This window comes from Scyliorhinus torazame, chromosome 12 (assembly GCF_047496885.1).
Source record: "Scyliorhinus torazame isolate Kashiwa2021f chromosome 12, sScyTor2.1, whole genome shotgun sequence".
NCBI lineage: Eukaryota > Metazoa > Chordata > Chondrichthyes > Carcharhiniformes > Scyliorhinidae > Scyliorhinus > Scyliorhinus torazame.
This window is the reverse complement of record NC_092718.1, coordinates 160,946,428-160,960,902: the sequence shown is the minus strand read 5'-3', so window position 1 is coordinate 160,960,902 and position 14,475 is coordinate 160,946,428. Positions and strand designations below refer to the sequence as shown.

General features: G+C 51.5%; 1 protein-coding gene across 11 annotated transcripts in view; it reads left to right on the top strand.

Moving 5' to 3' along the window:
• Positions 1-14,475, top strand: part of gtf2ird1 (GTF2I repeat domain containing 1) — a 322,923-nt gene that overhangs the window by 126,599 nt on the left and 181,849 nt on the right. The window lies entirely within an intron of this gene.

Genomic DNA, 14,475 nt, shown 5'->3' with positions numbered 1-14,475 from the left:
AAGGGGGAAAGAATAGGCAAAATATTCAACATTTATGAAGTGAATGATATTGGGCGGGATTCTCCGTTCCGTCGGCATGCACCCACGGCCACGGGGTTTGGGGAATCCCATTGGCAGAACGGAGAATCCCACCCATTGTGTTTGGGCTGGAGTTTTCCAACTTGGAACGTAAGCCGTTAGGCCCTCTGGCTGAACCATCTTTCGACCTTTTTGGCTTGTTCGTCTTACTGCAAGTGACGTGGTCTAGAGCTGCTCACCAGCTCTGTTCACTCATTCCAATTCTTTCTACCTGGCTAATATTCGAAAGGTTAAAAAGGCATGGCCAGTTTTTTGTTTTACCTGTTGCCTTCTGTGGAGCAACACTGGAGGGATTAATCCAATGCTTGGCAAAACCTCAAGGAGGAGATGGTACCCTATTTGGTGGAATTTTGTGGTGTGGTGTCTGTGTGTATTTCATTAATTTCTGCAATAATGGATCAAATTTTATAAACTGTTATTGAAACAGCCTTGGTGCCTTCAATACGGCGGCTGTAGCACTCTGGGTGTTGGGATAGAGCACTGGTGCCTCACTGAGCTTGCAGGTAAGGAGCACGTTGTAGGAATGTTAATCTATTTCTTTTCATGGAATGATTTATTTGAACCTCTACTGTACCCCAGTGGCTCAGTCGGTAAGCGCACTGCCAGGCATGGCGCTACTCCTTATTGACAGGCCCCAGGTTGAGTTGCTGGTCTGTGCTGACCATGGGCCACAAGGTGTGTTCGGGCATTGCAGACACCCTGAGATACCCTCAATTACGAGTCAGGAGAGGAGTTCGATAATACAAAGGCTTTAATAACCAGAAAACCAGACAGCTGCCGAGAAGTGTGCTCACTGCACGCTGCCTACTGAACGTAACCTTACATACAGCTTCCTGGGGGCGGAGCCGGAGGTGGAGTCCCCGAGGGTTCCAAACCCAGTCTTAAAGGGGCCTACGCATTAAGGGTACATATGTATACAGATATCATTCACCACGTTCACCCCCTGTTTAAAAAAAACGCATAGTCCGTCGTGAGTGAAGTGGAATTACAAGTTCATTCTTTTGGGTGGTCTGATTGCCCGTGTCGACCTTCTCAGCTCCGGCGGTGGTGCGGCGGATACGGCCATCCTCGGTGGTGGTATATCCGGGAGCACGGTTGTCTGAGCCTTTGCCCGCGTTGGAGCAGGGGGGGTATCCGGGGTGACTAGGGTGATTGGGAGGAGGGACTAGGCTGGCTTGGGGGAGGGGGGCACTATGGGGGTGGCGCTGTCGGAGTCGACCGCCGGTGTGGGGAGGGGAGTGTCGGTGGAAGGGGGGGCGTCGGTGCGCGAGCCAGCGAGTGCCAGGTCTCGCAGGGAAACGGTGTCCTGCCTGCTGTCGGGGTGCTCTACGTAGGCGTATTGAGGGTTTGCGTGTAATAGTTGGACCCTCAGTGGATCTGTCTTATGGCTCCTCACGTGCCTCCGGACTTGCGTTAAAGTCCGTTGAATGGTGTGTTAAGCAGGCAAGAAAGTTTGTGGCCTCGGAAAGGTTCCCTCCGCCGAGGCAGCACTTCGAGGTCTTGCTGGTGAACGAAAGGCTCCTCGCAGATCTGGGAGCCATTTTGTCTGGCTGCCTGGATCTTCTCCTTACCTCCCCCCCCCCAACCCCCCCTCCCCCTCCCCAACCTCGTGGAGGTCCCCAGGAATACCCTCTCACCCTCATTCTACCTGGTAAAGCCCCTCCGGACCCGATTCCTGGCAGCACCGACGTCTTTTTAAAATTTAGAATACCCAATTCATTTTTCCCAATTAAGGAGCAATTTAGTATGGTCAATCAACCTACCCTGAACATCTTTGGGTTGTGGGGGCGAAACCCACGCAAACACTGGGAGAACGTGCAGACTCCACACGGACAGTGACCCAGAGCCGGGATCGAACCTGGGACCTTGGTGCAGTGAGACAGCAGTGCTATCCACTGTGCACCGTGCTGCCCCTTCCAAACATGCATATCAACAAAATACACAGTCGCATCAAAGCATAGTCACCAGTTTGTATAGTTTTTCCCCTTTTAAACCTACCCCTCCCTCCACCGCTACGAACAACTCCTCAAATAACATCCTGAATGGCCTCCACCGCACCTCAAACCCCTCTTCTGACCCCCTCAACTCTAACTTAATCTTCTCCAGCTGGAAAAATCCCCCAGCCAGGCCACCAGTCCCGGCGGTGTCTCCGACCTCCAATTCAACAGGATCCTTCGCTGGGCACTCAGAGAGGCAAAGGCCACTACATCGACCCCCTTCTCCTCCCCCTCCAGCAGCTCCGGCTCTTCCAAAACCCCAAAGATCGCCACCATAGGATCCGGCCTGATCTCAGCTCCCACTATCCTGGATAATGTTCCAAATACCACCTCCCAAAAGCTTTCCAGCTTCTCGCACCCCAGATGTGAGTATGATCCTCAGTGTGAGGATAGTTATGTACACAGCCATTTGCAGGTGCTGATTACGGTCAGGTGGGACAAGAGGAGGACCCATGGTCAATTAGGATGTAGGCGCCTCATTCCCAGAGATCCTCCCACCATTTAGTGACTCTAATTTTACTGATGTTTCTTCTGATTTCCCGTTTGCTGCATCACTTTGATGAAGGTCTTGCGTGCAGTAGCCAATTGGGTCCAAATTTGTTGTAGTTTTTCAGACAGAGGTGTTATCCCGATATCAAATTTCACAAAATGCTCCCCCAAAGTCTGCCTAAATTCCTTGCTAGTGTTCATCACTAATCTCGCTCTCCTGTGTATGTCCACCATTTCAATTAATCCTATCCTAGCAGGAATGTGTGGTCTGATGCAAGAGGTGATGGTGTTAATGTCGCATGCCGGTACTTTCCTAGCAAGGTGGTAATACAGTATCCTCCCTCTCCCCTGTAGGCTACCCCTTCCAAATTCCGAATATCCAGGTACAATTTAGATGGGTATTTGGTCTGAATCCACACAGGGAATGTTTGTTTATATATGCCAGGTTTTGTCTGTGTGTTCACACTTGTCCAGACTGGTGCCTATCAGCTTCCCTCCTCTCTCGACCACACACACTAGGGGCCCACCATACCCCATCCACATCCCTCCTTGGATGATTCCTCTATTTTCTGCTTCAAAGAGTCTTAACCAACCTTGTCTTTTAAGATTGCAGGGATCCTGTGGGCAGCACGGTAGCACAAGTTGATAGCACTGTGGCTTCACAGTGCCAGGGTCCCAGGTTCGATTCCCCTAGTGTGTGTGGTCGAGAGAGGAGGTCTGTGCGGAGTCTGCACGTTCTCCCCGGATGCTCCGGTTTCCTCCCACAGTCCAAAGACGTGCAGGTTAGGTGGATTGGCCATGCTAAATTGCCCTTAGTGACCAAAAAAAATGTTAGGAAGGGTTACTGGGTTATGGGGATAGGGGGAAGTGAGGGCTTAAGTGGGTCGGTGCAGCCTCGGTGGGCCAAATGGCCTCCTTCTGCACTGTATGTTCTATGATCCCTAACACCAACCTGAACGCGATTCCTGGGGTTCCTCTACAACTACCGTTAGATCAGACCCTGGTTAGTTGTCACAATTGACAGCTAGTGACCCACTTCCCCGGTACAGGTGTTTGATTTGTTCATCGCTGACCCAGGACGGAACCTTTCCCCTGATGACCTGATCATGGTTCTCTCGATCATCCATTGTCCATAGATACTACACAGGGTTCGGTTTTGTTGCCTGGCATAATCTTCCACCCTCCCGTTGGCGATCTGATTAATACTTTGGGTGTGCCCTTCTAGCACAGCAACCAGAAGGCTGCTGGCCCTGTTCCCAACCAAATCTCCACCTGCATCCTGCTGGGCATTTTCATTGGGCTGTCCAAGATCTGTTGAACTTGTCGGGTTAGGATTCTGATCTTATTGTCAAAATCTGCCAAATCAAGTGCGTTAATGGTGGATACCCCTGCCCCGTATGGGGTTGCCAAAATCTTCAGGATTTCCTTCCTCTTGCGCCCCTTTGATCTGGGCATCTCTTCCCCCCCCTCGTTTGTCCCAGTCTTTCTGCATAGTAGCCTCAGGTCAAAAGGAGGTATAGCTTCCTGAGTGGGGAGGGACATCAGTCTGGTAATTGTGTTGCGGCTAAATCCAGCACTACTGGTATCAATTCATAATGGGTGTTGTTGAATAATACCTTCCCCATATGTTTTAATATTAACCCGTTTTGGGGCCCTGGGGTAGCTTCAGGACAAGTGGGGAGGGGTGTGCTAGCAGTTGGCCGTAATCCATTACTAATATCATAATCAATGTTTTTGTGTTGTGTTACGTTACTGGGGCACCTCTGCCCCAATTCCAGCTCTTTCTCCGGGCCATGGGCTAGGCACTCCTGGTTAGTGCATGCCCACCAATCATTAGTGAGTGCTATCCTTGGGGAGTAGTAATCAGGGGTGGGATTCTGCGGGAACCGGCGGGGCGGGCAACTACGGCGCGAAGGAGTGGTGTGAACCACTCCGTCGTCGGGCCGCCCTGACAGTGCGGAATCCTCCTCACCTTCAGGGGCTAGGCCGGCGCCGGAGTGGTTTGCACCACTCTGGGTGGCACAGAAGGGGCTTGGCGCCATGCCAACCGGCGCTGAAGGGCCTCCGCCAGCCGGCACGTGTTGGCACATGCGCGGGAGCGCCAGCATATGCTGGCATCATCCCAGCGCATGCGCAGGGGGGGTTCATCTCCGCGTCGGCCATTGCGGATTGTTACAGCGGCCGACGCGGAGGAATAGAGTGCCCCCACGGCACAGGCCCACCTGCAGATCGGTGGGCTCCGATCGCGGGCCTGGCCACCGTGGGGGCACCTCCTGGGGCCAGGTCCCCCCGTGCCCCCCCGAGGACCCCGGAGGACGCCCGCGGAGCCAGGTCCCGCCAGTAAGTACCTGTTGTAATTTACGCCGGCAGGACCGGCCGTAAACGTGCGGTACTTGGCCCATCTCGGGCCGGAGTATCGCCGGGGAGGGTGCTGCCAGCGGTTGGCGACTGGCGCGGCGCTATTCCCGCCCCCGCCGTCATAGAATTCGGCAGACGGATGGGCGGGATTCACGCCGCCCCCCGCCGATTCTCTGACCCGGCGGGGGGGTCGGAGAATCCCGCCCCAGATCTCCCAATGTCCTTCCTGTACACCACCCACTGGTTGTTGCACACATAGGTGACACTCTTACTGGGCTGTACCCATGGGAACTATCCTCATATTCGCCCGCAACTGGTGGGGTGAACCACGTGTATCCGGGGTACAGTAGGCCAATCTTCTGATCTTCAATCGATAACACACCTGTAGTCCAGGGCTCCTGCGAGTATTCTGATGCCAGGAGTCCCACTTTGCACAGGGATATGTAATTCATTTATAAAAGAGATCAAGGTAGCATCTGTTATTGTGCGATAATACCTGATCCCTGTTTTTCCTAGCCCTTACCTGATCCCTGTTTTTCCTTGCCCTTCCCACCAAATGTCTTGTGTTTCCCCCCCCCACACCATTTTTTTTGTTTGGAAGGGGGTTTTCTTGTTCTGGGGTGGTGGCTAGTGCCACCAGCAAGATTCGTTAATAAATTTGTGTTTAAGGGGGATGCTTTTCCTGTGCCGGGATGAGTCGCATACCATAGGGCATGCATGGAGTGTGGAGTTTATAAAATTATCAGATGCCTATGTTTTAAAGCACTGAGTTTTAAAGCAAGAGGCTGTGTGTGAATAATGAGAAGAGTCGCATGCTGTATGCCAAGCGTAGGTTGCAGAGTTTCACAGCTAGAAACTGCGTATGAAGAGAGCCATGTATGTATGGCGATGGAAACTACCAATCATTGGACGTCGGGTAAGGAGATGAGTTTCATACTTGAGAGTATGTATGGAGCGCAGAGTTTCCCAACTAGAAGCTGTGTGTTCAGCAATGGTGATGATGGATACCAATCATTTGGGAGTGGGTACGCAGGGCTACACGGCTGGAAGCTGCTGAGCGACGAATGAGGGAGTATGGGCTAGTTACTTATGATTGTCTTTATGAGGACGATGATGGAAGCTATACATAAAGAAAACAGCTATCCTCGGTTGGCTGGGAGTACCTTCCCAACACATACTGTGTCAGGGTTGGCACTTTAAACAGTGGAACTGGACACATTCTCCGAGTTCGAGTTTTGCCGACTTCAATTTGGCGGAGCTTGCAGGTTCAGGCTCCACTGCATGCTGCTGTTTACGGATGGAAGGGTTATGACACAGCAGAACTGGACAAAGCTGACTAATGTGGAATGTTGGCAAACCCTTTAAACAAACTGTGCATGCAGTGGATGGAAAACAGCTGTTTACTTTTATACATAGATACTTAGAAGATAGGAGCAGGAAGAGGCTGATTTGTTATGTTCCAGGTGTAACAAGCGGCTTCCTTGTGGTGCACTTGACAAAGGAAGGTTCAGACGTGGAGATAACTTTAACACGTTTATTAAACTATTTACACATTTATTACTCGGGTTCGACACTACTGCTAATCCTACTATAGCTACCCAGACTGACTAACCAGTTGCTGCAATCCACGTGGTGGGAGTGATATTGAATCAACCCTGTGGTCTCTACTCACTGACTGTCTCCACTGGAAAGAGGCAGATCATGTGTGTGGTGTCCTTTATATATGGGTTGGTGTAATGCCCCCCTGTGGTCGTATCACCTCTGTGTGTATCGTGAATGTCCATTGGTCGTCTCCTATCTAACTGATCTATTGGTTGAGTGTGTGTGTGTGATGTTTCTGGTGTTCCCTCTAGTGTCTAGCTAGCCTACATGCATTTACATTGATGCACATCACCACATTCCCCCTTTTTTATATGTTACATATTTTCTGTGCACTTTGAGAAAATTGAACAAAGAACAGGTAGAGAAGGTAAGGTATATACAAGTCATGGGAACAGTGATTAAACAATAAGTCCAAATCATTCGTGTGAGTCCAAAAACCATCAATCATCATGGTCAAATGTCTCTCTTTTTTTTTATTAAATATTTTATTGAAAATTTTTGGTCAACCAACACAGTACATTGTGCATCCTTTACACAATATTATAACAACACAAATAACAATGACCTATTTTATAAACAAAAAATGAATAAATAATAAATAACAAAAATGAAAACTAGCCCTAATTGGCAACTGCCTTGTCACAAGTAACACTCTCCAAAAATATAATTTAACAGTCCAATATATAATTATCTGTAGCAATGACCTATACATACTATACAGTATATATTAACAACCCTGAGAGTCCTTCTGGTTCCTCCCCCCCCCCCCCCCCCCCCCCCCCCGATCCTGGGCTGCTGCTGCTGCCTTCTTTTTCCCATTCCGTCTATCTTTCTGCGAGGTATTCGACGAACGGTTGCCACCGCCTGGTGAACCCTTGAGCCGACCCCCTTAGGACGAACTTAATCCGCTCTAGCTTTATAAACCCCGCCATGTCATTTATCCAGGTCTCCACCCCCGGAGGCTTGGCTTCTTTCCACATTAGCAATATCCTGCGCCGGGCTACTAGGGACGCAAAGGCCAAAACATCGGCCTCTCTCGTCTCCTGCACTCCCGGCTCTTGTGCAACCCCAAATATAGCCAAACCCCAGCTTGGTTCGACCCGGACTCCTACTACTTTTGAAAGCACCTTTGTCACCCCCATCCAAAACCCCTGTAGTGCCGGGCATGACCAAAACATATGGGTATGATTCGCTGGGCTTCTCGAGCACCTCGCACACCTATCCTCCACCCCAAAAAATTTACTGAGCCGTGCTCCAGTCATATGTGCCCTGTGTAATACCTTAAACTGAATCAGGCTTAGCCTGGCACACGAGGACGACGAGTTTACCCTGCTTAGGGCATCTGCCCACAGCCCCTCCTCGATCTCCTCCCCCAGCTCTTCTTCCCATTTCCCTTTTAGTTCATCTACCATAGTCTCCCCTTCGTCCCTCATTTCCCTATATATATCTGACACCTTACCATCCCCCACCCATGTCTTTGAGATCACTCTGTCCTGCACCTCTTGTGTCGGGAGCTGCGGGAATTCCCTCACCTGTTGCCTCGCAAAAGCCCTCAGTTGCATATACCTGAATGCATTCCCTTGGGGCAACCCATATTTCTCGGTCAGCGCTCCCAGACTCGCGATCTTCCCATCCACAAACAGATCTTTCAGTTGCGTTATTCCTGCTCTTTGCCACATTCCATATCCCCCATCCATTCCCCCCGGGGCAAACCTATGGTTGTTTCTTATCGGGGACCCCCCCAAGGCTCCAGTCTTTCCCCTATGCCGTCTCCACTGTCCCCAAATCTTCAGTGTAGCCACCACCACCGGGCTTGTGGTGTAGTTCCTCGGTGAGAACGGCAATGGGGCTGTCACCATAGCCTGTAGGCTAGTCCCCCTACAGGACGCCCTCTCTAATCTCTTCCACGCCGCTCCCTCCTCCTCTCCCATCCACTTACTCACCATTGAAATATTAGCGGCCCAATAATACTCACTTAGGCTCGGTAGTGCCAGCCCCCCCCTATCCCTGCTACGCTGTAAGAATCCCTTCCTCACTCTCGGGGTCTTCCCGGCCCACACAAAACCCATGATGCTCTTTTCAATCCTTTTAAAAAAAGCCTTCGTAATCACCACCGGGAGGCACTGAAACACAAAGAGGAATCTCGGGAGGACCACCATCTTAACCGCCTGCACCCTCCCTGCCATTGACAGGGATACCATATCCCATCTCTTGAAATCCTCCTCCATCTGTTCCACCAACCGCGTTAAATTTAACCTATGCAATGTGCCCCAATTCTTAGCTATCTGGATCCCCAGGTAACGAAAGTCCCTTGTTACCTTCCTCAACGGTAGGTCCTCTATTTCTCTACTCTGCTCCCCTGGATGCACCACAAACAACTCACTTTTCCCCATGTTCAATTTATACCCTGAAAATCCCAAAACTCCCCAAGTAGCCGCATTATTTCTGGCATCCCCTCCGCCGGGTCCGCCACGTATAGTAGCAAATCGTCCGCATACAAAGATACCTGGTGCTCTTCTCCTCCCCTAAGTACTCCCCTCCACTTCTTGGAACCCCTCAACGCTATCGCCAGGGGCTCAATCGCCAGTGCAAACAATAATGGGGACAGAGGGCATCCCTGCCTTGTCCCTCTATGGAGCCGAAAATATGCAGATCCCCGTCCATTCGTGACCACGCTCGCCACTGGGGCCCTATACAACAGCTGCACCCGTCTAACATACCCCTCTCCAAAACCAAATCTCCTCAACACCTCCCACAAATAATCCCACTCCACTCTATCAAATGCTTTCTCGGCATCCATCGCCACTACTACCTCCGTTTCTCCCTCTGGTGGGGCCATCATCATTACCCCTAACAACCTCCGTATATTCGTGTTCAGCTGTCTCCCCTTCACAAACCCAGTTTGGTCCTCGTGGACCACCCCCGGGACACATTCCTCTATTCTCATTGCCATTACCTTGGCCAGGACCTTGGCATCTACATTTAGGAGGGAAATAGGTCTATAGGACCCGCATTGTAGCGGGTCCTTTTCCTTCTTTAAGAGAAGCGATATCGTTGCTTCAGACATAGCGGGGGCAGTTGTCCCCTTTCCTTTGCCTCATTAAAGGTCCTCGTCAGTACCGGGGCGAGCAAGTCCACATATTTTCTATAGAATTCGACTGGGAATCCATCCGGTCCCGGGGCCTTTCCCGCCTGCATGCTCCTAATTCCTTTCACCACTTCTTCTACCTCGATCTGTGCTCCCAGTCCCACCCTTTCCTGCTCTTCCACCTTGGGAAATTCCAGCCGATCCAAGAAGCCCATCATTCTCTCCCTCCCATCCGGGGGTTGAGCTTCATATAATTTTTTATAAAATGTCTTGAACACTCCATTCACTCTCTCCGCTCCCCGCTCCATCTCTCCTTCCTCATCCCTCACTCCCCCTATTTCCCTCGCTGCTCCCCTTTTCCTCAATTGGTGTGCCAGCAACCTGCTCGCCTTCTCCCCATATTCGTACTGTACACCCTGTGCCTTCCTCCATTGTGCCTCTGCAGTGCCTGTAGTCAGCAAGTCAAATTCTACATGTAGCCTTTGCCTTTCCCTGTACAGTCCCTCCTCCGGTGCTTCTGCATATTGTCTGTCCACCCTCAAAAGTTCTTGCAGCAACCGCTCCCGTTCCTTACTCTCCTGCTTCCCTTTATGTGCCCTTATTGATATCAGCTCCCCTCTAACCACCGCCTTCAACGCCTCCCAGACCACTCCCACCTGGACCTCCCCATTATCATTGAGTTCCAAGTACTTTTCAATGCACCCCCTCACCCTCAGACACACACCCTCATCTGCCATTAGTCCCATGTCCATTCTCCAGGGTGGGCGCCCTCCTGTTTCCTCCCCTATCTCCAAGTCCACCCAGTGTGGAGCGTGATCCGAAATGGCTATAGCCGTATACTCCGTTCCCCTCACCTTCAGGATCAATGCCCTACCCAGCACAAAAAAGTCTATTCGCGAGTAGACTTTATGGACATAGGAGAAAAACGAGAACTCCTTACTCCTAGGTCTGCTAAATCTCCACGGGTCTACACCTCCCATCTGCTCCATAAAATCTTTAAGTACCTTGGCTGCTGCCGGCCTCCTTCCAGTCCTGGACTTCGACCTATCCAGCCCTGGTTCCAACACCGTATTAAAATCTCTCCCCATTATCAGCTTTCCCATCTCTAGGTCCGGAATGCGTCCTAGCATCCGCCTCATAAAATTGGCATCATCCCAGTTCGGGGCATATACGTTTACCAAAACTACCGTCTCCCCCTGTAGTTTGCCACTCACCATCACGTATCTGCCCCCGTTATCCGCCACTATAGTCTTTGCCTCGAACATTACCCGCTTCCCCACTAATATAGCCACCCCCCTGTTTTTCGCATCTAGCCCCGAATGGAACACCTGCCCCACCCATCCTTTGCGTCGCCTAACCTGGTCTATCAGTTTCAGGTGCGTTTCCTGTAACATAACCACATCTGCCTTAAGTTTTTTAAGGTGTGCGAGTACCCGTGCCCTCTTTATCGGCCCGTTCAGCCCTCTCACGTTCCACGTGATCAGCCGAGTTGGGGGGCTTCCTACCCCCCCCCCCCCCCCCCCTTGTCGATTAGCCATCACCTTTTTCCAGCTCCTCACCCGGTTCCCACGCAGCTGTATCTCCCCCAGGCGGTGCCCCCCCGCCCATCCTCTCCCATACCAGCTCCCCCCTCTCCCCAGCAGCAGCAACCCAGTAATTCCCCCCTCCCACCCCCCCCCCGCTAGATCCCCCGCTAGCGTAATTACTCCCCCCATGTTGCTCCCAGAAGTCAGCAAACTCTGGCTGACCTCTGCTTCCCCCGTGACCTCAGCTCACACCGTGCGACGCCCCCTCCTTCCTGCTTCTCTATTCCCGCCATGATTATCATAGCGCGGGAACCAAGCCCGCGCTTCTCCCTTGGCCCCGCCCCCAATGGCCAACGCCCCATCTCCTCCACCTCCCCTCCTCCCCCCATCACCACCTGTGGGAGAGAGAAAAGTTACCACATCGCAGGATTAGTACATAAAACCCCTCTTTGCCCCCCACATTCGCCCCACCACTTTGTTCGAACGTTCTTTTTAATAACCCGCTCATTCCAGTTTTTCTTCCACAATAAAAGTCCACGCTTCATCCGCCGTCTCAAAGTAGTGGTGCCTCCCTCGATATGTGACCCACAGTCTTGCCGGTTGCAGCATTCCAAATTTTATCTTCTTTTTATGAAGCACCGCCTTGGCCCGATTAAAGCTCGCCCTCCTTCTCGCCACCTCCGCACTCCAGTCTTGATAAACGCGGATCACCGCGTTCTCCCATTTACTGCTCCGAGTTTTCTTCGCCCATCTAAGGACCATTTCTCTATCCTTAAAATGGAGGAATCTCACCACTATGGCTCTGGGAATTTCTCCTGCTCTCGGTCCTCGCGCCATCACTCGGTATGCTCCCTCCACCTCCAACGGACCCGCCGGGGCCTCCGCTCCCATTAACGAGTGCAGCATCGTGCTCACATATGCCCCGACGTCCGCTCCCTCCACACCTTCAGGAACACCAAGAATCCTCAGGTTGTTCCTCCTTGCGTTGTTTTCCAGTGCCTCCAACCTTTCCACACATCGTTTCTGATGTGCCTCCTGCGTCTCCGTCTTCACCACCAGGTCCTGTATATCGTCCTCATTCTCGGCTGCCTTTGCCTTCACGACCCGAAGCTCCCGCTCCTGGGTCTTTTGTTCCTCCTTTAGCCCTTCGATCGCCTGTAGTATCGGGGCCAACAGCTCTTTCTTCATTTCCTTTTTGATCTCTTCCACACAGCATTTCAAGAACTCTTGTTGTTCAGGGCCCCATGTTAAACTGCCACCTTCCGACGCCATCTTGGTTTTTGCTTGCCTTCCTTGCCGCTGTTCTAAAGGATCCACTGCAATCTGGCCACTTCCCTCTCCTTTTTCCATCCGTATCCAGGGGGGATTCCCTTCTGGTTTACCGCACAGTGTTTTTAGCCGTTAAAATTGCCGTTGGGGCTCCTATCAAGAGCCCAAAAGTCCGTTTCACAGGGAGCTGCCGAAACGTGCGACTCAGCTGGTCATCGCCGCACCCGGAAGTCCTCAAATGTCTCTCTTGATTATGAACACCATCAATGTCCCTGTGCCACAGGAACCAAGAAGTGGTCAAATCACTTTGCTGTCTGATTTGGAGTCCCTTTCTTTTTCGATGTTTGTGATGGTGCTGTCGGATGTCATCTTGTAGCTGATAAGGTGTTGACGTTGAAGAGGTACCATCAACAGTATCATTCGACGTCATGGATGTGCCATATGTTGAAGTTGGATAAGACTGTACATACTGGTTCTGGCCACATGCTGTGCGGGAAGGGTGATCCTGCTGAGAACCATTGAGGCTTGTCGAATTGGAAACAGAATTGTTGCTTGCATAGATACCTGGTGATGGTGTGAAACTAGAACCTTGCATCTGATAGGAATATGCCGTCTGGCCAGGCTGGGGTGCAGCAAATCCTGGGCTGTAACTAAGGCATCCAGTCTGTTGTACAGATTGCGCTTGCGGTAGTCCTCCTACGGTCTTGATTCCATTAGTGGGCAAACTGTAGTGCTGGCCTGTTTGAGAATATGCTGCATAGACTGCTGGCTGCTGCATGCCTGAATACTGGGTTTGTCCAGCATGAGATGTCATTGGCTGCACTACTGGTGTGGAAGAAATATGTGGATATAGCTGTGGTGAATATTGGTGTATTCCTCTTGGACTGTAGCCGTTGCTTGTTATTACTGACCCAGTGTAATTGTTAAGTGATCCATCTCCTGTTGTTGTGGCATCTGCTGTCACCCTGAGCGCGCCATCACTGAGGTTGCGGCACTCCCTGTCTGGAGTAAAGTCCGGCTTACGTGAATCAGAGTCGGCGTTTGGTTGCTCCCCATCTGGAGTCTGGTCTGTTTTAACTGAGTCAGTGTTGGTTTGTTGATGCTCCCCGTCCGGAGTCTTAGCAGGTTCACTGGAGTCAGCTGAGATTTCTCGATGCTGCACGTCTGGAGTCGGAACATGCAAGAATGCATTGACTTGTGGAGAGGTTCGAGCAAATGAGGGTGGAAGCATCGTGGTGTCACCGGAGTCACCAGTGGTCTCACAGTGATCGTCGAGTGCCTCTATACACACTAGCTGAGGTCTGTCACTTTGCACATCTTGCAGGGGAAGTGGGATGCTGTCGTCACTCATCTCACATACCGTGGGTAGATCCTCAGTAGCTGCTTGTTGTTCACTTGGGTTGGGTAAATTGTCAGAGTCTTCATCTGGTGGTGCAAACAATGTGGGTGGACTGTCATTGTCTTGCTGTTGTCCTGCATTTAGGCTTGGACTGTCATCGTCGCTTTGTTCTTCACTGTAGCATGATAGACGGTCATGGTCGTCCTGCTGTCACTGGAGCGTGGTAGACTGTCATAGTCTTCTTGCTGTTTACTTGAGCATGGCAGATTTGCATCGTCTGCCGCTAGTTGGTCAGAGGAGGTTGCTAGACCCTCATGGTCTTGTTCCTGCAAGGACTGCGCGTTGGAGTCTTGCGTTGCTTCTATCGTGGGGGCTGTCCACGAGCTCGCTGCGGAGGCTTGTAACATTGGAGTCATGTCTTGTTCATGCAAGGACTGCGGTGTGGAGTCTTGCGTGTCTTCTTTCGTAGAGTTGGGAACCCTGAGCGGTGCGTGGACCACGCTCTGTGTGGCAGCAGGCCACTCTCTGTGGGCTTGTACCGCTCTCTGTCTCTTGGTTTCAGGCCACAGCATAATCCATCACGAGTTGGGATGTCATATCTGCTGGGCTGAAGATCCTCAAATCCGAAGAACTCGTCGTCGGGGTCGTCAATGTGCAACACGTCTAGTTGCAGTTCGGATTTGGTACTGGGGTAGCCTCCCAAGGTGAAAGCTTTGTCTGAGTCGTTGT